Source organism: Rhinopithecus roxellana, chromosome 17, assembly GCF_007565055.1.
Source record: "Rhinopithecus roxellana isolate Shanxi Qingling chromosome 17, ASM756505v1, whole genome shotgun sequence".
Classification (NCBI taxonomy): Eukaryota; Metazoa; Chordata; class Mammalia; order Primates; family Cercopithecidae; genus Rhinopithecus; species Rhinopithecus roxellana.
In genome coordinates, this window is record NC_044565.1 from 69,699,291 (window position 1) to 69,722,874 (window position 23,584).

The 23,584-nt window shown below is 45.1% G+C and overlaps 1 long non-coding RNA gene across 1 annotated transcript in view; it reads left to right on the top strand.

The window, feature by feature from the left end:
• The window catches only part of LOC115894210, a 38,285-nt gene extending 20,187 nt beyond the window's left edge, over positions 1-18,098 (top strand). The window contains exon 3 of the long non-coding RNA XR_004054232.1: positions 18,020-18,098. This is a non-coding gene — a long non-coding RNA (uncharacterized LOC115894210). The remainder of the gene's footprint in view (positions 1-18,019) is intronic.
• Positions 18,099-23,584: the final 5,486 nt, after the last annotated feature.

The window sequence follows — 23,584 nt, forward strand, 5'->3', positions numbered from 1 at the left end:
TGGAAGTATCACATTGTGGCTATCCATTCATCACTTGATGGACATTGGGTTGTTTCTGTATTTTGCTTATTATGATAAATGCTGCTATGAACATTCTCGTACAAGTTTTTGTGTGGACGTATGTTTCATTTCTCTAGGACATATACCTAGGAGTGGAATTTCTGGGCCATACAATAACCATATGCTTAATTGTTTGGGGAATAATAATGTACTTATCTTTTATTTCTGAACCATTTTGAGGTAAAGTTGCAGACATGTCTCTTTATCCCTAAATACTTCAGAGAAGCCAAACCAAGGACATTCTTTTTCATAACCATGTTTCAGTGATCCAATTCAGGAAATTTAACATTGATACAATATTACTGTTATATAATCCACATGCAAATTTTGCCAATTATGTCCTTAACAGCAATTTTCCCCCCACCAAGATGCAAGCCGGGATCACGCACTGCATCTAGTTGTTCTGTCTCTTTCCTTTGCTTTGGTCTGGTGCAGTTCCTCAGCCCTTCATCTTTCTGTAGTTTTGTGAAATGTCCCTCAGTTTAGGTTTAGCTGATGTTTGGATGGATGAGTTTCAAGGCTTGTCCATGTGGTGGGCACTGAGGCCCAGGCAGAGGAGGAGACTTGGCTCGGCAGGAGCCCTGACCCCTTCCAACCCCACTGCGATTGCACCGCGCTCTGCAGCGAAGGTGCGGGCCGCAGACCCGGACCCAGGGCGGGGCCCGGCTGTTACCTGGAGGGTTTACTGGGAAGTGCCAAGAGAAAGAAAGGGGTTGTGTGGGGGCTTCGTCCACGCCCTTTCCCAGGAACAGTTCAGGGGCGTGGAGGGCGCTGGAGTGTGTCCCCAGGCCGGGCCGTGGGCAGGCACTTCCCATCGCCGCACCGAGCCGCCCGGGAAAGGCTGCAGCGCGCATCGCCGGGATATCCGGGAAGGGCGGGCGCGGGGGAGACCAGCAGGCCGGTGCTGGGAAGGCGCTGCCCCTTCTGGGAAGGGCCTTGATGCAAGGGCCCACCCCCGTGCCCACGCCCTGCACCCCTGCTTCCGGCAGCCCCAGCGGGGCTCTCGGGAAGGCGCGGAGAGGGGGTGGCTGATTCTAATCCGAGGCCCAAGATGGAGATTGGGTGCCGGGAGGCGGCTGGCTTCACTGGGCCCTGGCCCTGAGCCGGTTTCCTGGGCTGTGACTCCCAAAGGCTCCACCAATTTTTGCAGGAGGACTTTTCTGGGTGCTCCCTCAACATTATTGAGAAGAGCCCCAGAGAATCTCCCATCCTACCGCACAGCTGCCAAGTTCCACCTGAGGCATCGGTGGTTGGGCTGTTCGTTGTTCATTCGTTCATTCATTTTGTGGCTGCAGGTATCTGCCTGCTCCTCACCTTTCCCCATCACTGTCGGGGAAGAGGCTCGGTAGGGCTTCCAGGTAACAGTCCTGTACCTACCCCGCTTCTGCTGAGAACACCTATCCTCATAATGCCAGCCGACCTGCCCTCCCTCAGCCCCAGGGCCTTGAATTCTGGCCACTCCAGGGCTGAGCTGGCCTCTGCCCACTTTACAATGAGGGTGAGAGACACCAGAGGGAAAGGCAAGGCCTTAGGGAGCTAGCCAGGAAGAGGTAGAACAGGGAGAGGAGGAAGGGACCAGGCAAGGACCAGGCCAAGAGCGTTGCAGGAACGTCGTCGTCATCCGAGTCTGCACCCTGACAATCTGCAGACATGCTTTGTTCTGTCCTCACAGGCTTTTGAAAATTGGAAAAGTTCACATAAAAATCCAGATATCTGATTTTTCTTGACAAATAAAAAGATCTGCCAACACCGAGCTTGCATTCTTGTGGCAGCCAGGGCTGAATCAGGAACCTTCCCTGGAGCTGGCAGTGGCCACACCCACCCCTTCTTACTGTTTAAACTTTCTACACTAGCTCCATTACTTGCCTCTTCCCCAAGGGCACGTGTGAGCTCACTCAATCCTCACCACACCCTCTGAGGCGGGAACTGATTCCATTTTGTACAGGAAGAAAGCAAGGTGAGGGGTCAGCCACCCAAGGTCATAGCCAGGGAGAGGTAGGGCTGGGATTCTCCCCCAGGTTATCTGCTCCCTGGTTGATGCTCTCTTCACTCTGCTGTGCTGTTTCCTTGTAGGAAATGTGGTGTCTTCAGCAGCAGCTGGGTGGACGGCAGATGTAGACAGCAAATGGAAAGCCCTTGGCCATGGTAGCCTGGGGCCTTCTAGGCCACCACAGAGTGCTGAGCTGGGCTACACAGCTCTTGGCTGGGGCTCTGGAGTGGCGCCACCGAAGTGAGGAGCAGGGTGGGTTGGTCATGGTCCCACAGTAAACTCAGGCAGGCGAAAGGACGCGGGCGCCTCTGTGTGGGGGTGTTGGCCTCTAGTCAGTTAGGGGGTGCTCTTTCTTCTTTGCTTCTCTCTCTTTGCTGGAAGTGGGCTCCCTCTCCCAGTGTTTTGCTCCATGTGGCTTTCTTGCCCCACATGGGGGCAATTGATGGAGAATAGTACCAAGACTTTCTTAGTGCATAAATCACAGTACATTACAGTCAGCCTTCCTTGAGCAAAGCTCTTTGTGCTTGGTTGTGCCTTCTCCCCCTGGAAAGGTTTGCTAACCCTTTTCCTGATCAGGCTTGTCTAATATTTCTAGCAATTTCTAGAAATGAAAATCAAAGGTCAGTACCTTATGGTCACAGGGGGTTGGAGGAAGGAGGAAGCTAAGGTAACTGCCTTCTAAGAATAGTTCAGCTGTATATGGTATTCTACAGTTTATAAAACTCTTTCAGACTCTTGTGTATTCCTTTGGTTCACACAACTTTAGAGCTAAACAGAGGAGCAATTTGCAAACTTACCTTGAGCAAATTCCTTTCCTCTTTTTCTGTTTTGATTTCCTCATTGATGAAAAAATAAGGTAATACTCTCTTTTTAAGATATTTTCAGGCAAAGCTACTCTGCTATCTAACTCCTGGGAGTGCTATTCACATTGAATGCCACATGATGGGTCCTCTTGGGATTGTGCAATGTGCAGAACTCCTCATATACATATTGTGAGGATGAAATGACATCATTTATGTACAGCACAAGGCCTGGGAGATAGTAGGTGATTAATAAATGCTTATCAAGTGAGTGAACTGTTCACTTGGTCATGATGAATTCTGAAGGAAGCTTGTAGGAAGAAGGAAGTTGTACCGGCCCCCTGTGGCTGGTGTTGCCTTTCCTGCCTATTTTTTTGTATCTCTTGCCAAGTTGCCCTTTGTCCTAGGCCTCTGGGCTCCCAGCCGGCTGGAGGCACAGAGTTATCTGTGGGGCCTGGAGTACTGGGCCTGGGCTGTGTAATGACCAGCCTTCCGCTTGCTTCAAGTTTCCGCTGGGGGGCTGGAAGCCACAGCATCCAGATGGCTAATTGCTTTGTGCCTGTTTCTGCAAATCACAGTGATTCACTGTCCCTGCTGAAAACACGCTCTCTTTTCAAAGATTTAATGGTTTCCAAAATTAATTTAGCCTCATCTGTTATCCCCCTGCCCTTCTGCACTGTCCTTTCTCTCCCCAGCACCCTCTTTTTTTTTTCCCTCCCTGCTCCCCATCCCATGATGGAGCATTCTGCGCCAAAAGGCAGCTTTCACTCTGCAGGGCAACATGGAGAGGAATGGAAAGCATAGACCCCTTAGCAGGGTCACCTGAACACAAGCTGAGTGTGGCATATCAGGTGGAAGCCCAGGAGGGAGGAGCCAGTGGCACAGTTATCTCCCACCACCCCACATGCTCTGGCCGCCAGCTCTGGTCTGACCGACGCCTCAAATGAAGAACTCCAAGCAGCCCCCCATTCGTACTGTTTTCCTTAGCGAACTCCCAGGGATCACCTGCTTTTTATGTGTGAGGAACATGGTCGGTTTTATTTGCTTTTGACAGCTCATTACGGGTCCATGAGGTCAGAGTCCTGGCTGAAAGGGAGCCTATCTCCATCTGATACTCACTTGCTGCTTGACCATCTTTGGGCTTCTGTTCTTTCCCAATAACATAAAGTTTGTATAATTCTGACCTCTGGCACCTATACATTATTTAACTGACATTTATTGGGGCTCTCTCCATGCCAGGCATGTGGTAGGCCCTAGGGAGGCAGGGGTAAAAAACTGCTGCAATCCTGGCCTTTCAGGAACTCAGTCTAGAGGGAGAAAGAAAAGGCTCAAGGCCAGCAGGCCTCTCTCTGATCTGCTTCATCTATTTCAACGCTGTGTTAACTATATTGAATTATTATTGTATCTTCTTAATGAAATGTTGATTTTATCAGTATGGAATGCCCATCCCTCTTTGACCCTTGTAAAGCTTTTTACCTCAAATTCTATTTTATTCTGCCCATCACTAGGGGACTAGTTGAATCAGTTATGGTATATCCTCACAAGGGAGTACTATGTAGTTGTGAAAAATATGTGCTGTTATGGAGTGATTTCCAGGATATATTGTGAAGATGGAAAAGTAGGAAGGAGAAAATACGTATCGTTTGCTACAGTTTAAGAAAGAGAAGTATTCATCCGTGTGTGCGTGTGTTTGCTTATATATTAAAATGCAGAAAAATATGGCTGAGTGCAGTGGCTCACTGCATCCAAGCACTTTGGGAGGCCAAAGCAGGCGGATCACGAGGTCAGGAGATTGAGACCATCCTGGCTAACACGGTGAAACCCTGTCTCTACTAAAAAATACAAAAAAAAATTAGCCGGTCGTGGTGGTGGGCGCCTGTAGTCCCAGCTACTTGGAGACTGAAGCAGGAGAATGGGGTGAACTCAGGAGGTGGAGCTTGCAGTGAGCCAAGATCGCACCACTGCACTCCAGCCTGGGCAACAGAGCGAGACTCCATCTCAAAAAATGAAAAAAAAAAAAAAAAAGGCAGAAAAATAAGTCATTACAGCAAAAGTAAATTAATAAAATGGGGTAGAAAGGGAGAGATGTTTGTCAAAGGGTGCAAACTTTCAGTTTTAAGATGAAAAAGTTCTGGAGATCTAATGTACAACATGGTGACTATAGTTAATATCATTGTATTATATATTTTAAATGTGCTAAGATAGTAGATCTTAAATGTTTTTGTCACACACACGAAAATGACAGTGATATGAGGTAACGTGTTAATTCAATTGTGGTAATCATTTCATAATGTATACATATATCAGATCATCACATTGTATACCTTATATACATACAATTTTTATTTGTCAATTATATGTCAAATAAAGTCTTGTGAAACAAAAAAAGAAAAAATCCTCATAAAAATAAAATAAAGTAAAAATAAACAAATAAAAATATTCCCTTTGGGAGAGGGAGAGACTGGGCAGATGGGTCAGGAATAGAAGCAAGGCTTCTCTGAATAGACAACTTGCTAGATTTGATTTTGGAATGTAAATATTATACATAGTTATAAAACAAAATTAAAATGGAGAAAGCACTTCTTAAAAAAAGACAAATGATAACAACTATGTATCAGTTTGGTGGCAAAGCTCACAGAATTATTTTAAGAGACTCTAAAATATAGCATTTAACAGTATGACTACTGAGAGATATACTCTATGTAGGCAACAATAGCAGAACACTCTGCGAAAATAAACTCCCTCTGGTAATCGTATTTTTAGTAATATAATTGATACTATTATTCTGAAACTATTATACATTATACATAGGTAGGATGAAGCAAATAAGCAACTATGTTAACATTAGGATCCAAGATTTTCAGTATAATAGAACAGAGACACAAACATAAAAATCAAATACGTTAAACAAAAATTCTAAATTTGAATAGAAACAATTTTCTTTTTTTTTTTTTTTTTTTGAGACCGAGTCTCGCTCTGTTGCCCAGGCTGGAGTCCTGTGGCATGATCTTGGCTCACTGCAACCTCTGCCTCCCGGGTTCAAGTGATTCTCCTGCCTCAGCCTCCCAAGTAGCTGGGACTACAGGCTCCCACCACTACGCCCAGCTGATTTTTGTATTTTTAGTGGAGATGGGGTTTCACCATATTGGCCAGGCTGGTCTCGAACTCCTGACCTAGTGATCCACCCAGCTCGGCCTCCCGAAGTGCTGGTATTACAGGCGTGAGCCACTGTGCCCGGCCTGAATAGGAACTATTGTTAAGTATGGACTTATGATTAATTTAAAATAATCTACTTCCTAGCAGAGTCAACTGAGAAGGCCTAGAAACAATAATCAATCCAGTAATAATGAGCACCTCTGGACCCCAGATTGTGATTTCTAACTACCATGTTCCATGAAAAGGACCAAGTCTCCTTGGGAAAAATTTTCCATGTATGTCTTGTACATTATCCTAACCTGTGTGTTAGAGGATACAAATTTGTCAAACCAGATAGAAGGAAGTTGCCAGAGATTATTAGAGTCTTGTCAAAAGAAGAGCAACATTGACTTGAAGAGGCACCCACTGGCCAAAAATGGGATAATTAAGCACAAATAGAATAATAATTGATTGCAGCATTATTCACAGTAGCCAAGATATGCAGTGAATGTGAATGTCCATCTACCCCTCACTCCCTCCCTGCAGTCTCCCTCCCAAGAGATTATTACTTCAAATCTTCTAGCTGTTTTTTCCCCTGATAATTTATTTGTTGTTGTTGTTTTTCTTTATTTTTTGAGACAGGGTCTTGCTCTGTCGCCAGGGCTGGAGTGCAGTGGCATGATCTCGGCTCACTGCAGCATCCGCCTTCCAGGCTCAACTCAAGCAGTCCTCTCACCTCAGCCTCTTCATTAGATGGGACCACAAGCACATGCCACCATTCCTGACTGTTTTTTTTTTGAGAGATAGGGTTTAGCTGTGTTGCCAAGGCTGGTCTCAAACTCCTGGACTCAAGCAATCCACCCAACTGGGCCTCCCAAAGTGCTGGGATTACAGGCAAGAGCCATCATTCCCAGCCTCTCCTTATTTTTAAGTGATATGCTTATACTATTATTTCTTGATACTGTAGGGACACAGCTCTGCCATGGCACCTGGTGACCTTGCATATATCCAAATAGGACACCAAGGCAAAGGCTTGAACCACAGTGAATATGAGTCTTGGCAGAATGCCTGTGGTCCTCTCAGAACACAAGACAGTATGGCAGACTTGTAAAGAGCTGCTAAGAAACCATTTTCCATCCACCTCTTAGCTCCCCTGGGAGGCTGTCATAAGACAGTTATTTATTGCCTTCTGGGTTCTGAGGAGGTATGTGGCTTTCTGCCTTGTCCCCTCCCCACTTTAGGTCATCTGTTCTTTTTCTTTCTTGGCTTTGAAAATTTTTAATTTATTCTTTTTCAAAACAATTTTTAATTGATGCGTAATAGATATACATAGTTTCGGGGTACATGTGATAATACACTCATAGTTTGTAAATATCAGATGAGTGTACTTGAAGCATCAATCAGCTTACGTGTTTATCAGTTCTTCATTTTAGAAACATTTGAATTATTCTCTCCTGGCTATTTTGTTTATTTGTTTGTTTTTGAGACAGAGTCTCACTTTGTCTCCCAGGCTGGAGTGCAGTGGTGCGATCTCAGCTCACTGCAACCTCCACCTCCCGGGTCTGAGCAATTCTCATGCCTCAGCTTGCTTAGTAGCTGAGGCTACAGATGCATACGACCATGCTCAGCAAATTTTGTGGGTTTTTTTGTTTGTTTGTTTGTTTGTTTGAGACGGAGTCTCACTCTGTCACCCAGGCTGGAGTGCAGTGGCGTGATCTCAGCTCACTGCAAGCTCTGCCTCCCGGGTTCATGCCATTCTCCTGCCTCAGCCTCCCGAGTAGCTGGGACTACAGGTGCCCGCCACTGCACCCGGCTAATTTTTTTTGTATTTTTTAGTAGAGATGGGGTTTCACTGTGTTAGCCAGGATGGTCTCGATCTCCTGACCTTGTGATCCACCTGCCTTGACCTCCCAAAGTGCTGGGATTACAGATGTGAGCCACTGCGCCTGGCCATTGTTTGTGTTGTTTGGTAGAGACGGGGTTTCACCATGTTGACTAGTAGGCTGGTCTTGAACTCCTGACCTCAGGTGATCCACCCACCTCCCAAGTGCTGGGATGACAGGTGTGAGCCACTGTGCCTGGCCTCTCCTAGCTATTTTGAGGTGTACAACAGATTATCATCAACTATAGTTACCTTTCTGATCTAACACTAGGTCTTATTTCTTCTACCAAACTGTGTACTTATGCCCGTTAATAGCTTCTCTTAATCCTCCCTCCCTGCCCTGTTTATTTTTGATGTTCTCTAGTTTCACAATAATGTTTTTATATTTCCTCATTTCTGGAAAATTTTCAACCATGATCTCTTTGAGAAAACGACTTTTTGGGCCAGGGGCAGTGGCTCAAGCCTATAATCCCAGCACTTTGGGAGGCGAAGGCAGGTGGATCACCTGAGGTCAGGAGTTCAAGACCAGCCTGGCCAACATGGTGAAACCCCATCTCTATTAAAAATACAGAAATTATCTGGGCAGGGTGGCAAATGCTTGTAGTCCCAGCTACTCAGGAGGTTGAGGCAGGAGAATCACTTGAACCTGGGAGGCAGAGCTTACGGTGAGCCAAGGTGGCGCCACTGCCCTCCAGCCTGGGTGAGAGAGTAAGACCCTGTCTCAAAAAACAAAACAAAACAAAACAAAAAAAACGCCAGGTGCGGTGGCTCATGCCTGTAATGCCAGCACTTTGGGAGGCCGAGGTGGGTGGATCACGAGGTCAGGAGTTCAAGACCAGCCTGGCCAAGATGGTAAACCCTGTATCTACTAAAAGTAAAAAAAATTAGTCAGGTGCGGTGGCCGGCGCCTGTAATCCCAGCTACTCAGGAGGCTGAGGCAGGAGAATTGCTTGAATCCAGGAGGTGGAGGTTGCCATGAGCCGAAATTGCACCATTGCACTCCAGCCTGGGCGACGGAATGAGATTCCATCTCAAAAAAAAAAAAAAAAAAGAAAAGAAAAGAAAAGAAAAGAAAAGAAAAGAAAAGAAAATGACTTTTTGGCTGGATGTGGTGGCTCATGCCTGCCCGAAGTGGGCGGATCATGAGGTCAAGAGATCAAGACCATCCTGGCCAACATGGTAAAACCCTGTCTCTACTAAAAATACAAAAATTGGCTGGGTGTGGTGGCGTGTGCCTGTAATCACAGCTACTCGGGAGGCTGAGGCAGGAGAATCGCTTGAACCCGGGAGGTGGAGGTTGCAGTGAGTCGAGATCATGCCGCTGCACTCCAGCCTGGTGACAGAGCAAGACTCTGTCTCTGTCTCAACAACAAAAAAAAAAAAAAAAAAAAAAGACTTTTTGTCATCCAGTCTGCTCTCTCCCAGAATTCTTATTATAGGAATCTTGACACATTTAAAAAATCTTGTCTCTTTTATCTTTCTGGCTATGATCTAGAAGACTTCCTCACTTTTGATTTTTCAGATCACTAAAGATAAAAGAAAAAAAGGTAAAAACCCAAAAAGAATACAATCACTAAAGCCCCCATACCTCAGAATAGAGCTGAAGAATATAACTACTTAGCCGCAGTCTAAGATTGATTCCTCAGCAATAGGTATCCAACAACTCACGTTTTGGTCATCGGCCCCTTTTGTGTCATCCTTTTTGATGTGTGAGAAAAGGATCACAAGGGGCTAGCACTTTTGGCTTCTTTTTGTTTTTTTCTGTCTCTATATAAGTAATAAACTGTCTAAATCCAAAGTGGTTCATTGTATCTTTGTTGATTGAATCAGTCAGGTCTTGGCCTTGCCTTGTCTTGTAGGCACAAGCTTGACAGACATCATCTATTGATTTCTTGTATGATAATTAAGGTTTTAGTTTTCTTACATTTTCCCTCCCTCATATAAATGTAGTATGATTTAAAAAAAATTAAGTCAGTAGTCAATGTTTATATTGTTATGGCTCTGCTGAACATGGTATTGCATAATGACATTCCCTCCAGCTTTGTGTTTTTCCTGTAGTTAAGAGTTGCCATAGTTTTTCTTTTGCTTAGTTTTAAAAAATACCTATTGCTAATATTTTCCAAATGTTCTATGCATATCTGTTAAACATCTAGCAATGCTTTTTTTTCCAAACGTCCAAGTGTATGAAATAATTGGTCACTATCCCTTCCTCTACTGCCAGAGATCTCCCTTCTTTGCCCTGTCATCTTGCTACAATTTGGACGTATTACTCTCTACACCTGGGGCTCAGGTGTCATCTTAGGACTTCTTATCATCAGTCTTCTCCTTTGCATTGCTTCTCTGTTTTCCAAAATCCCTTTGTTCCTTGTTCTTGGCTTAGTCTTTCATTTCACTGAATCATATCCTTCACTATCTTCCTAAGAAAAGGTGTGTAGGAGGTAAAAATTTTGAGTTCTTACATATCTGGAAATGTCTTTATTCCACAGTTATCCTTTATTTGGCTAAGTATAGAACGCCAGGGTAAAAATAATTTTCACTCAGAACTTTCGGTGCCCAGCACTACTCTCCTCCTGCACTTCTGTTGTACTCCTTCATACATGACATGATTTTCTCGCTAGAGGTTATTAAGCTTATTCCCATTTTCCTGGAATTCTGAAATTTAAAATTATTGCCTTGGAATTTTCCCCCATTCTAATGGACACGTTTAGTGGACACTTTCAATTTGGGGATTTATATCCTTCACTTCTGGGAAAATTTATCTATCTATCTATCTACCTACCTATCTATCTGTCTATCTATCTATCTATCTATCTATCTATCTATCTATCTATCTATCTCTCATCTATCCATCTATTTATCAATCAATCATCTATTCATTCTATCCTTTGTTTTCTCTGTTTCAAAGCTGAATAAAACTTTTGAAACTTTTTGAATATTCTTTTAACACTGTTTTCTTTTCCTAGCTTTCATTTGTTTTATTCTACTTTCTGGGAGGTTTCTTCAACTTTATTTTCCTACTCTTTTAACCACTTTTTTTTCCTTCTTTTAGAGACAGAGTCTCACTCTGTCACCTAGGCTGGAGGGCAGTGGCATTCTCATAGCTCACTGTAGCCTTAAACTCCTGGGCTGAAGTGATCCTCCTGCCTTAGCCTGCCAAAGTGCTGGGATTACAGGTATGAGCCACTGCACCCAGCAGTGACCACATTTTTAATTGGTAAGAGCTCTTTATTATCTTCTGATGATTTCTACTTCACATCATCCTGCCCTTTTTCATGGATATGTATCTTCTTTTAAATATCTGAGACTATCAGTTAAAAATACACATAAAATTTTTTTTAAGTTTCTTTTTACATCACCTCTATTTCCTTTGAGTTCTTTTTTTTTCTGTTTGTTTGTTTTGGTCTCTCTCTCTCTCTCTCTTTCATGTGGGATACTTTTTGCAAATTTCTGGTGATCCTGGGCTATCCAGTCATATGTAATAGTGAGGCATCTCAACAACTGGCAACTCTGTTATATGGGCAAATATTTGACTGGCAGGTCTCAATCTCAGGCTATTTCATTGGGAGACCATAAAAGTATATCCTTAAGGTCAGCGAAGGGTAGGTTTGAGATGTTTGGGTCAGGGGGCATTTTGACAGCATGGATTCTCCTTTGGCATGTTTAATTGTGATGTTTGACAGACATCCTTGTAGTCAAAGCCGACACTTTTAAAATAAATTATCCCCCAATGATGACTTGGGCCCTGTCACTCAATGGGAGATTCAGCAGAGCCTGTAGGATCTTATTTGGAATTGACATTCTCTATTGTAAATTCGTTCCTATTTATTTTTAAATTTTATTTGTGTTTCACCGGAAAAGAAAGATGATGCTCAGTTTCAGACTTAACAGTGCACAAGTTGCTTTGTTACAATAAAACCCAATGTGTACACATATACATAAAGTCCATCTTAAGGGGACTTTCCTCTGGGGCTAACAATTTTTTTCCAGTGAAGAATCCTCCAGTCTTCTATCCAGGGAACATATACCTGATAGTCCTTTTCTGGGAATGGGGTAAGGGAAGGAGCCTGGCATTGGGGTCCACTATTAACATGTAGACTTAAACATAATCCTCCAGTCTCAGCCAGACACCTGCTGTACTGTTGCTGGGATCCCCAAACTTGGGGGTGCTGTGGTTCTATTTCTCTAGAGAAAAAACCCTCCAATCAAGTGCAGGGATGTAGTTGCCTGACTATTTGGGATTGGAAGGGGATCTGGAGTTGTAATTTCTTCATATAAGTCTTTCAACTGCTTCCCTAGGGTTTAGCCTATGCTTCAAACTCACTTCCTGCAGAACCTGCTGCCTCCAAGTTCCCAGCTCTCAGGGTTCTCTGGGAGGATCTGCTCAGTCCTCATCATCAGTGCCATCCTCGGGCCCTTTCAAGTCAATTGCCCCATGGCAGCCACTTTTTATCATCTCCAAATTTGTTAAGTTCTTCTGTCCACTGAGGTCCTCACTCCCATTCTCAGAATTCTCATGGGTTTACGCTTTAAAAACTTTAGTGGGGGCCGGGCGCGGTGGCTCAAGCCTGTAATCTCAGCACTTTGGGAGGCCGAGACGGGCGGATCACGAGGTCAGGAGATCGAGACCATCCTGGCTAACACGGTGAAACCCCGTCTCTACTAAAAATACAAAAAAACTAGCCGGGCGAGGTGGGGGGCGCCTGTAGTCCCAGCTACTCGGGAGGCTGAGAGGCAGGAGAATGGCGTAAACCCGGGAGGCGGAGCTTGCAGTGAGCTGAGATCTGGCCACTGCACTCCAGTCCGGGCGACAGAGCGAGACTCCGCCTCAAAAAAAAAAAAAAAAAAAAAAAAAAAAAATAAAAACTTTAGTGGGTCTTTGGAGAAAAAGGAGATTAAGATGTATGGTCAATTTGTTATCTCCAGTATCTCTGACATCACGTGTTGTGAGCCATCCACTTTTAAAACAGAATTTATTTTTTAATTTACATTTTTATTTTTAAATTGACAAATAATCATATATACTTAAGGTGTACAATGTGATTTATATATATAGTTTATACATATGTTTATATATGTGTGTGTGTATATATATGTATCACATTGTACCCCTCAAGTACAATGTGTGTGTGCATGTGTGTGTATATATGTGTAGTACAATACATGTATATACAAGTACTATACACATACCCACACGTTGTGGAATGATTACATCAAGCTGATTAACACATTCATCACCTCACACCCTTATTTTCTGTAGTGAGAACATTTACAATCAATTCTTTTAGCGATTCAAAATGTACACTACATGATTATTAACTATGGTCATCATGCTATTGAACAGACCTGGAAAACTTTTTCTCCTGTCTAACTTAAACTTCGTACCCTTTGTTTCTCCTTCTTCCTTGCCTTCCCAGCCTCTAGTAACCACCATTCTACTCTCTAAAGTAGGAATTTATTTTAAATGTTCCCTAAACATGTATTTCAAGCATCCAAGATTTCATAAAAATCTTTGTGTCACCCTCTCCTTACAAGTCTTGATCTATTCCCGGCCTTCACTTTGCCAAACTAAAACCTCAGTTCTCATGTTGATGTCCTGGCCAGGCTCCGGGTTCTCTGGTTCTTTTTCTCTGGCCTCCCTTCAGTTGTCCTTCTGGAGGTCCACTGACAAGAGATGCAGGCATCCCAGGTATTCCCTGGGTGACAAAATCCTCTTCTACAAATATCTCTGCCCTAAGTGGTTGCCTAGGCAGGGTAAAAGACAGGGCTTGCCTTTGGTGGGAGAGTGTGTTCTCCACATTCTTCCTCACTGTGGACAAAGTTCTCAGAAGTCACTTTGGCTTCAAGGAAGTATCCCTTAAATGGTGTGTTCTCACATCACCACGCACCACATTGCCCAAGAGAACGCTGCTATAATTAGCACGTGGGCTCCTCACCAGTCCATCATATTCTAGTAAACCCAGATGTAAGGGAGACTTGGTGGAAAAGAGGAGAAAGCCAAAAAAAACAGACAAAACAAGAAGGACGATGGGGAAAGGATGGCGATAATATTCATAATAAGGTTTGTAATTAATTATTATAATAATTACTTGCATTTGCCAAGAATTTCCACATGCATGGTTTATGTGTAACAACACAAAAAAGTACACACTTAGTCCCTATAAACTATGTTATGGGTTCAATCTATGGGTTCAATTCTAGAACTTAATTATAATGATCATCTATGACTTTCTTTCGGAGAAATTTGCTCCAAGTTTCAAACAATAATTTATAAATGGAAACATACACCGTGTGGAAGTTCAGGGCTGCCTGAGTAGATGAAGGCACAGCTTGATTTCTCTGAAAAAGGAGGACTCATTCCACAGGGCTTGATGGTGAGTCTCCTCTGAGCCAGCTGTGGTGCTGAGTGCCGAGGTGAAGGTAAAGATGAGTGGTGCATGGATGCTCCTGCCCACAACGAGTGGGTCTAAGAAGAGAGCACCTGATTCTGCCAAGGGATTGCAAAGGAAAGATTCAGTGAGGGATCGCAAAGGAAAGATTCAGTGAGGGATCGCAAAGGAAAGATTCAGTGAGGGATCGCAAAGGAAGGGTTCAGTGAGGGATCGCAAAGGAAGGGTTCAGTGAGGGATCGCAAAGGAAGGGTTCAGTGAGGGATCGCAAAGGAAGGGTTCAGTGAGGGATCGCAAAGGAAGGGTTCAGTGAGGGATCGCAAAGGAAGGGTTCAGTGAGGGATCGCAAAGGAAGGGTTCAGTGAGGGATTGCAAAGGAAAGGTTCATAGACCAGAACTTTGAGGTGGGATCTGTCCAGCAGAAAAGGTAGTGTAGGGCATTTTTGCAGAGAATGTGATGAACAAACACCTGAAGGCACAGTTAATAATTTAATATGGACAAACCAAGGGTGGCATCCCTGTAGCAGACATGGGAATTGTTACCACCCAACAAAGAATCCTCCTTTTTTGGGTATTAATTCACTGATTTTCCTCGGGGAGCTATTTCTCCACACCCAACTTTCAGTCCATGTGATTGGGTGAGACTGGGTATATCACTCAGGCCTGAGAATTCATCAGAGAGATTCACTCAGAAATTGGCATGTGACCCATTCTGGGCCAATGAGAGTGGGTCCTGAGATTTTTGCTAGAATTCTTAGAAAAGAAGCATGCTCTTTCTCCATCAGGATTGTAGAATAAGTGTAGGTGGATGTTCAGTATATTAGATTATTTGTATGTTTGCCTGTTTGTTTATATGCATTGAGTAAGATCAGAAAGAAGTATCTTAAAATATTGACATCAATGAATTTTTGGTGGTGGGATAATGATGAGATCTATGGTTTTTGCACATTTACATATTATTTATATTTTCTACAAATTTATTATATTTATATTAAAATAGATTTTTTTCTTTCTTTTATTTTTCTGAGACAGACTCTCATTCTGTCGTCCAGGCTGGAGTACAGTGGTGTAATCTCAGCTCACTGCAGCCTCTGTCTCCCAGGTTCAAGCGATTCTCATGCCTGCGCCTCCAGAGTAGCTGGGATTACAGGTGTGCACCTCCACACTTGGCTAATTTTTAAAAAATTTTTAATAGAGATGGGGTTTTGTCATGTTGGCCAGGCTGGTCTCTAACTCCTGGCCTCAAGTGATCTGCCCACCTCAGCATCCCAAAGTGCTGAAATTATAGGTATGAGCCACCGCGCCCTGCCAGAATATTTTTTTTTTTTTGAGACAGAGTCTCACTCTGTCACCCAGGCTGGAGTGAAGTGGTGCGATCTCAGCTCACTGCAGCCTCTACCTCCTGGGTTCAAGTGAGTCTCTTGCCTCAGCCTCCCAAGTAGTGGGGATTACAGGCGGGTGCCACCATGCCTGGCTAAATTTTGCATTTTTAGTAGAGACAGCATTTCACCACATTAGCTAGGCTGGTCTCGAACTCCTGGCCTCAAGTGATCCACACACCTCGGCCTCCCAGAGTGCTGGGATTACAGGCGTGAGCCACTGTGCCAAGCCAAAATGGATTTTGATGTTATAAAATTATTTTAAAAATATTTTAGGCTGGGTGCTGTGGCTCACGCCTGTAATCCCAGCACTTTGGGAGGCCAAGGTGGGTGGATCACCTGAGGTCAGGAATTCAAGACCAGCCTGACCAACATAGTGAAACCCCATCTCTACTAAAAATACAAAATTAGCCAGGCATGGTGGTGCATGCCTGTAATCCCAGCTACTTGGGAGGCCGAGGAGGCTGGATCACTTGAACCCCAGAGGTGGAGGTTGCAGTGAATGAAGGTGGCACCATTACACTCCAACCTGGGCAAAAAGAGCAAAACTCAGTCTCAAAAACAATTTTTTTAATAATACATTATATAATAATATAAATATGTACCATAATATATGTTTATATTAATAATATATTATTATATAAATAATAGATTCATGTAATTTTTACATTAATATAATGGGCTTTAAGCCCCAGATGCCCATTTATTCCTTCCCTTGGTTCCAGTTTTAAACCCAACTCCTTAATCCGGTTTCCTATAACAACTTCTTCAAAAGAAAACATTTTACCTTTTCAAAGTCAGGTATTTAGCAAAAAGACATTTCAAAGTAAAACATTTAGTAACTAAGAGGTTACACTGGCGCCCCATTAGACCTCAGGCCTCCTCACAGCACAGAGGGTGGAAAGATGGGTGGGGCTCTTTTCTCAGGAGAGGCTCTGACTCCAGGCCAGCTGTGGCAGGGGAACCAGGGGTGGCCGTGCCTGTTTAACCTGACTTTGTAGTCCTTTTAGGAAGAGCTCAGTGGGTTGTTGAACTGGCATGGATGCCCTTGGTAGCTCTGCCAGAGACAGGAATAGGACACAATCCCCACCAACCTCCTGTCACCTGCCTTCACAATCACAGTCCCTTCAGTCACCAAATGGGAAAAGCATAGCTCAGCCCTGCCTGGATTTCCTCTCCCCTTGTTTGCAAGGACTCTTGAGAATTCACACACATCCTGGGTGTCCTCCCTGCCAGTCACCAGCTCAATCCTGCTGGTGCCCACTGCAGAAACAGAGCCCCCTCTCTCTCTCTCTCTTTTTTTTTTTTTTTGAGATGAAGTCTTACTCTGTCACCCAGGCTGGAGTGCAGTGGAGCCATTCTCAGCTCACTGCCACCTCTTCCTCCTGGGTTAAAGCGATTCTTCTGCCTCAGTCTCCCAAGTAGCTAGGATTACAGGCTCCTGCCACCACACCCAGCTAATTTTTTGTATTTTTAGTACAGAGAGGGTTTCACCATGTTGGCCAGGCTGGTCTTGAACTCCTGACCTCAAGCGATCGGCCCGCCTCGGCCTCCCAGAGTGTTGGGATTACAGGTGTGAGCCACCATGCCCAGCCCAGGCCCCTCTCTTAAATTCCCCAAGCACAGCTTTAACAAAACTCCCTGTAACTCCTGCAGAGATGCCATTCTCTCTCAAAGAAAGCCACCTTTTACAGTGATTAAGAGGAGCCGTGGCCTCACATTGTCCTGCATTGCACTGTCTCCTTTCCAGAAAAGGTTCACGTTTTATCCTTGCATAACCCAAAGACCTATTAAAATCTTTTCCTAAAAACAAAAGGGATTATTCCCACAAGAGCAAGTTGCTTCCACCTCCACCGGAGACAAAGAAATTGGAATCAAAACCCCAAGCCCATGTAGCTCAGAATAGCAGTTTGCTCTTTTTTTCTTGCCATTGCTTTTTTCAAAAATAGCGGAGGCCATTTTTTGCACACCACATTCTACGCCTGTTTGGAAACCAAAGGCTGTCTGAAAGAGGGTCAGGGACTGGGCTGGGAAAGGAAGGCTGCAGGAGAGACTCAGGAAGAGGGAGTGAGGTCAATGAACACAGCAACCGCCAGTTTTTCCAAGACTGAGAACTTTTATCTTGGAGTCAGATGTGGGGAGAGGGGGCCAGGCGTCTGCTAGCTGTGGGATCACGGGCAGGTCTTGGAGGTGCCTCTTCCAGCTTCACATCTCTATGTACTTTGGAGAGGCAGGGAGTTTGCTCCCCAGGTGCAGGCTTCCACCTGCCTCTTCCTGGATTGCATCAGAGCTGCTCAGGACTCATTTCCCCACCCCCACAGGCGCCTACAGCTCCCTCCCCCTCCCATAACTTATTAGCTACAGATAACATCCCTTTGTTCTCCCAGTGACTCCACACCCACAGAAGGAGAGGGGGATGAAGAAACCTGCCAGGAGGGTGCTTCCCGCCAGTATCTGATGAAGGTAAGAGGTAAGAGGTTGCCCGTTTACTGCTTGTGCCTTCCAGGGAAGCTTCTTCCCCAGCGCCACTACCCATTTTGGGAGGCGTTTCTGGGCTAGGCTTCCTGGCAGGGGAGGCTCTCAGGCACTGGGGCCACTGAGGGTATGTGGTGAAGCCCTTGGCTTGGAAATCTTCGCCTTTAGGGACTCATTAAGAATTCTTTCCAAGGATTCCTCGTCGGGTGTCTTCCAATGGTTTCCCACCAGATCACAATCAGGCCCAAACTTCTTAGCCTTTTTTGCTAATCCTCTTCCCAGACCCACTGAGCTCCAGTTACATAGAACCATGTGCGATTTTCTTGAACATGTTATGCATTTTCATGCTTTTGTGACTACTTTTCATATGCTGTTTCCTTTGCCTGGAGTGCCCCCTACCACTTCTCTTCTTAAAGAACTCCTATTCATCCTTCAAGACCCTACTCAAAAGTCAAGTTCTTTTTCAAAGCCTTGCTTGACTTCCCAGACAGGGTTGGATGCTCTGTGCTCTAGGCACAGGGTTCCTTCCCTGGCTCATTTTGGATTAGGGTCATTATTAGAATTTGCATGTTTATCTTCCTTCTAGTTGTTCCTCCAGGGCAGGGACTATCATTCACCTTTGCAAATGTGGTATACAGCACAGTGCCAGACCCTGGTAATTCCTCAGCCAATATTTGTGGCAGGATAAACACAATTTCTTCTGGATTTGTTGTATTTTTGAGTAGCATTAAGAAAATGCTGTTGTCACTGTGGACATTCCCTGGCCTCCAGTGGCATCTCTCCAGACAAAGGTCACATATTTGTGAGTCTGTGTATTCACACAGCATCAGTATGTCACTTCTCAGGTATTTTACATCTGATTTATTTATTTTACACATTAACCCTATGGGTGGTTGTTATTGTTACCATCATAAAATAAAGAGATCAAGATGCCAAGAGATTAAGTACCATGTTCAAGGTATCAGCACTTGGATGGCAGAGCTGGGACCTGAAACCAGGTGTTCTGGCTGCAAAAATCTTTTATCTACATCTGAGATTCTCAGTAAGTGGTCTTTGAATCAGTAGGTCAGCATCCCCTGAGGACTTGTTAGAAAATCCAAAACTCCAAGGGTGGGGCCCAGCAATCTGTTTTAACCAACCCTGTAGGTCATTCTGTCCTCAAGTTTGAGACAGAGCCCTTGTTTAAGAGCTCTGTGGCCTGTGCCACAGCTGCTCCAGTAGCTGTCCACAGCCATGGGAGGGCACTCTAAGGCCAACTTTCACCGCTGGGAACCTGTCAGGCAAGGCGGAAGGCAAGAAAATGCATGAACTGGGAATTAGGTGGCAGATTCTAGTCCTGCAAGTTCTGCAATTATTGGTTGGGTGATATGGAGCACATTATTTAATGTTTAACCTCCCTGGGCCTCAGTTTTCTCATCTGCAAAAGGAGGATGATGACTAAACGTTCTCATCTCTAATTTCCCTTTAAATTCTGTTATCAGCTCTCCTTTGGAATAATATGTTGTCTGTGCCAAGGATGGAATGAAGATAGAGTATGATGGCTCATTTTGACTTTTTCCTTACTTAGAAATGGAGAGCCCCAAAGTCCAAATCCTTGGACCCGGTATCCCCCACCTTCCTCCTCAGGGGCAGAAGGTGAGATGAGAGCAAGCAAACATCTGAGTTCACTCATGAAACTTTACTGGGCAAAGAATAGAAAATGTTGGTTTGGACCCTCCTCCACTGTCTGGAGGCTCCCCCACATGAGCTCTCTCATTGACCCACCTCCTTCCCCTGCTTCCCCGCTGTGGCTTTACCAGCCCTTCTCGATCCCCTTTGTGAGCCTGAGCACTTTCCCTGTTCCCCCACCTGGGGTTGCCAATTCACATGCTCTTGTTTATTCACTGTTCTTCTGAGGAAGGTGGGGCCGGTGTCAGGGTGACTTACTGGGTTTAACAGGGGCTTGGTGGCCTCATGGGGAGCCCCTCAGACACTGGTTTCACATGGCCCCTCCTAATGGCTTCACATGGACCCAAGGGCCCTCCCTGGAGCCCACCCCACAGTGGATGGGACTGTACCTACAGGGCACTGGTGGGGCCCAGCATTCAGCTGACAGCTGAAAAACCTCGGGTCTACATTGGGCTAAAAGGAAGGAAGAATGTTTCTTGCCCTTTTGAGATGTTTACAAAAATCCCCAAAAAGCAATTGTGTTGTCAGCGTACAGCCCTGAATCAGAAAGGTGGTTAGAAGAATTGTTATCACCCAGGCGCTTGATATCAACATAAGAACATGGCTGATACTCAAGTCCAGAGGGACTAGGAGAACTGGGGAGTTTCAGAAGTTGGTCAAAGAACATGTTGCCTTTGGCAATGGCAAAACCACACATGTCAAACAACCCGAGTGTCTGTTCAATCTGTATTGCTCTCAGAGAGACTTTCAGCACAAAGTTTTCAGAAGCCAGGAAAAGCCTAAAAATGTAGGACATCAGGTGTCCCCAGCAACCCTGGGGTGAAAAACCAAAGAAGGTGGTTCTTAAACAAGGGCTCTGGGAAGACTGGAAGCCAATGTCGACTCCTCCTCAGTTGAAGGTCTGCATTTCTTAGCTGCATTTCTTAGCTGCAAGTCACCCAGGGAAGCTGGCCACCCCTTAGATGATCAGTGGAACAACATGTTAATAAGAACATGTGTGCAGACGCCGGGCGCGGTGGCTCACGCCTGTAATCCCAGCACTTTGGGAGGCCGAGGCGGGCGGATCACGAGGTCAGGAGATAGAGACCATCCTGGCTAACACGGTGAAACCCCGTCTCTACTAAAAAATACAAAAAATTAGCCGGGCGTGGTAGCGGGAGCCTGTAGTCTCAGCTACTCGGGAGGCTGAGGCAGGAGAATGGCGTGAACCCGGGAGCCGGAGGTTACAGTGAGCCAAGATCGCACCACTGCACTCCAGCCTGGGTGACAGAGCGAGACTCTGTCTCAAAAAAAAAAAAAAAAAAAAAAGAATATGTGTGTAAAGTTGTGTGCAGTTACGGTTTCTATGCCTTTTAAATCAATACACATTGTCTCAACCTAGTACCCTGGAGTCCCATGTCAACACCTTCTGCTGATGGCTGCTTTCTTGACCCATTCTGAGCACCCCAAAGTGGGCCTGGGAACCTGCTGACCTACCTCAGCAGTCTTGGAACTTCCCAGGATCCCGGAGGGCTTGGAAGCCTGGGGACCACCCAGGTGTGGATTAGGATTCCTGGACTGCTCCAGAATGGGCCCCTCCCCCTACCCCCAGTCAGCGCCTGTCCCACCTCAGCCTGAAACTGGCCTGCTTTCCTCCAAGACTTGGATCGAAAGATTCTTCTGCATATGTTCAAAATGTATTTCAACTCCTTAGAGTCTCCTAAGCCTCCCACTGCCAAGCCCCTATGACTTCACAGACACTGAGCACTCATCTCTGGTGCTGTCTTCTACTCAAAGAGTGGCCACATCTGAACATGCTGGTCCTTTAGCTCTCTGTTGTGCAGGAGTGAGGAGACACGGGCTGTAGTCTCAGCATGCTGATGCAATCTAGCTGTGGGCCCTTCCGCAGGTCATTTTACTTCTCTGGGCCTCAGTTTTATCATCTGTAAAATGGGAATGTTGCTTTAGATGCCCTCTGAGATCTTCCATCTCTAAAATTCTGAGATTCTGGGGGTCACCCTGGCCAAAACAGGTTCAGAGGTCCTGCACATCACCCCACACATGGCCGTGAGGATATAGGATAGAGTCCATGTAGTATTAGGACAGTGGGGAAGACCCTGGGGCAGATGAGTACTTTTCCTTCATGGACTTGGATTTGAGGAGAGCCTGTTGGGGGTCCTGGCTGGAAAGAGTGAGACAGCCTCCCTCAGACTCCCCCTGTGCTTGAGTGGTTGCCTCACAGGCTGTCACTTAACCCTCCTCACCACTTCCCAGGGTGGGAAAGGGAAGAGCAGATGGGGGACAGCTGATGAAATAGGCAGACACAAGCGTGTGTTCCTCAAAGGCAAAGCCAAGGTCAACAGAGCTGGGCCAACTTGGGCTGCAGCTGCAGGCCCTGCTCTTTGCAGGGTTTCAGCTTCCTCTTCTCTCCTCGACTCTCTCCTAATAATTTAAATGGGGTTCTTTCTCAGAGCACCAGAGCCAGTGGCTGATACTTTGTGTTAGAATTTACCCACAACTATCCACTTGTGTTGCTCTTTAACCTGCAGCCAAAGACAAAAGAAGATGTCCTTGGCTGCTGGAACGTGTGCAGTGAGGGCACCCAGGAGTGGGACGGTTGTTCTGAGACTCTGCTCCCACCAGACCATACTTTCTATGTGCTCTTCCAGGAGGAAATGGATCCAGCTAGAAGGATCAGAGAGTGTCAGAAGATCTGGAAACTTCCTCTGTAGGGCCAAAGCCTCAAAATATGCCATTCTATTCTGGGGAATGCCATTTCTATTCAGGGCTCCATCCATCAAATAGAAATGGGACTCTAGGCTACTTTCCCATCTCCCAGGAATTTGGATGCCTAGAATTTGGATGTTTAATTCTAATGCCTAGATTAGAATTCTTTTAATCTTCTAAGTTAAAAAAAAAAAAAGATTATGGGACAGGTGCAGTGGTTCACTCCTGTAATCCCAGCACTTAGGGAGGCCGAGGTGGGCAGATCACTTGACGCTAGGAGTTGGAGACCAGCCTGGACAACATAGTAAGACCCTCTCTCTCCAAAAAAAAAAAAACCACACACACACAACAACAGCTGGGTGTGGTGTTTCACGCCTGTAGTCCCAGTTACTTGGGAGGCTGAGGTGAGAGGATCATCTGAGCCCAGGGAGATAGGGAGACTGAGGCTGCAGTGAGCCATCATTGCACCACTGCACTCCAGCCTGGACAACAGAGTGAGACCCAGTCAAAAAAAAAAAAAAAAAAAGATTCTATAAGGGGGAAAAGAGAAGGCACATCAAGTCCTTGACAAAAGGAAATTTGCTAAATATTACACTCAAACTAGCTTAATAATGAACGACTGAACTTTGTCATACTAAATCCATACTTTGACACTGTATATTCACTCAGAAGGCTTTATAAGGAAAATCCAAGTATATTTAGACCCCCACATCAGTCATAATCATCATAATTTACTGAACACTTACCATGTGCCAGGCCCTGTACTAGGCGACTTAAATGAATTATCATATTTCATCCTCACAAGAACTCTATGAGACTGAATCTATTATTATCCCAATTTTATAGATAGAGACGCTGAGGCACAGAGGGTTTTTTTTTTTTTTTTTTTAAACATCGAGTCTTGCTACATTGCCCAGGCTGGAGTGCAGTGGCACGATCTCAGCTCACTGCAACCCAAGTGATTCTCTGAAGCACAGAGGTTTAAATAACTTGTCCAGGCAGGGCGTGGTGGCTCATGCCTGTAATGCCAGCACTTTGGGAGACCGAGGCAGGCAGATCACAAGGTCAAGAGATGGAGACCAGCCTGGCCAACATGGGAAAAT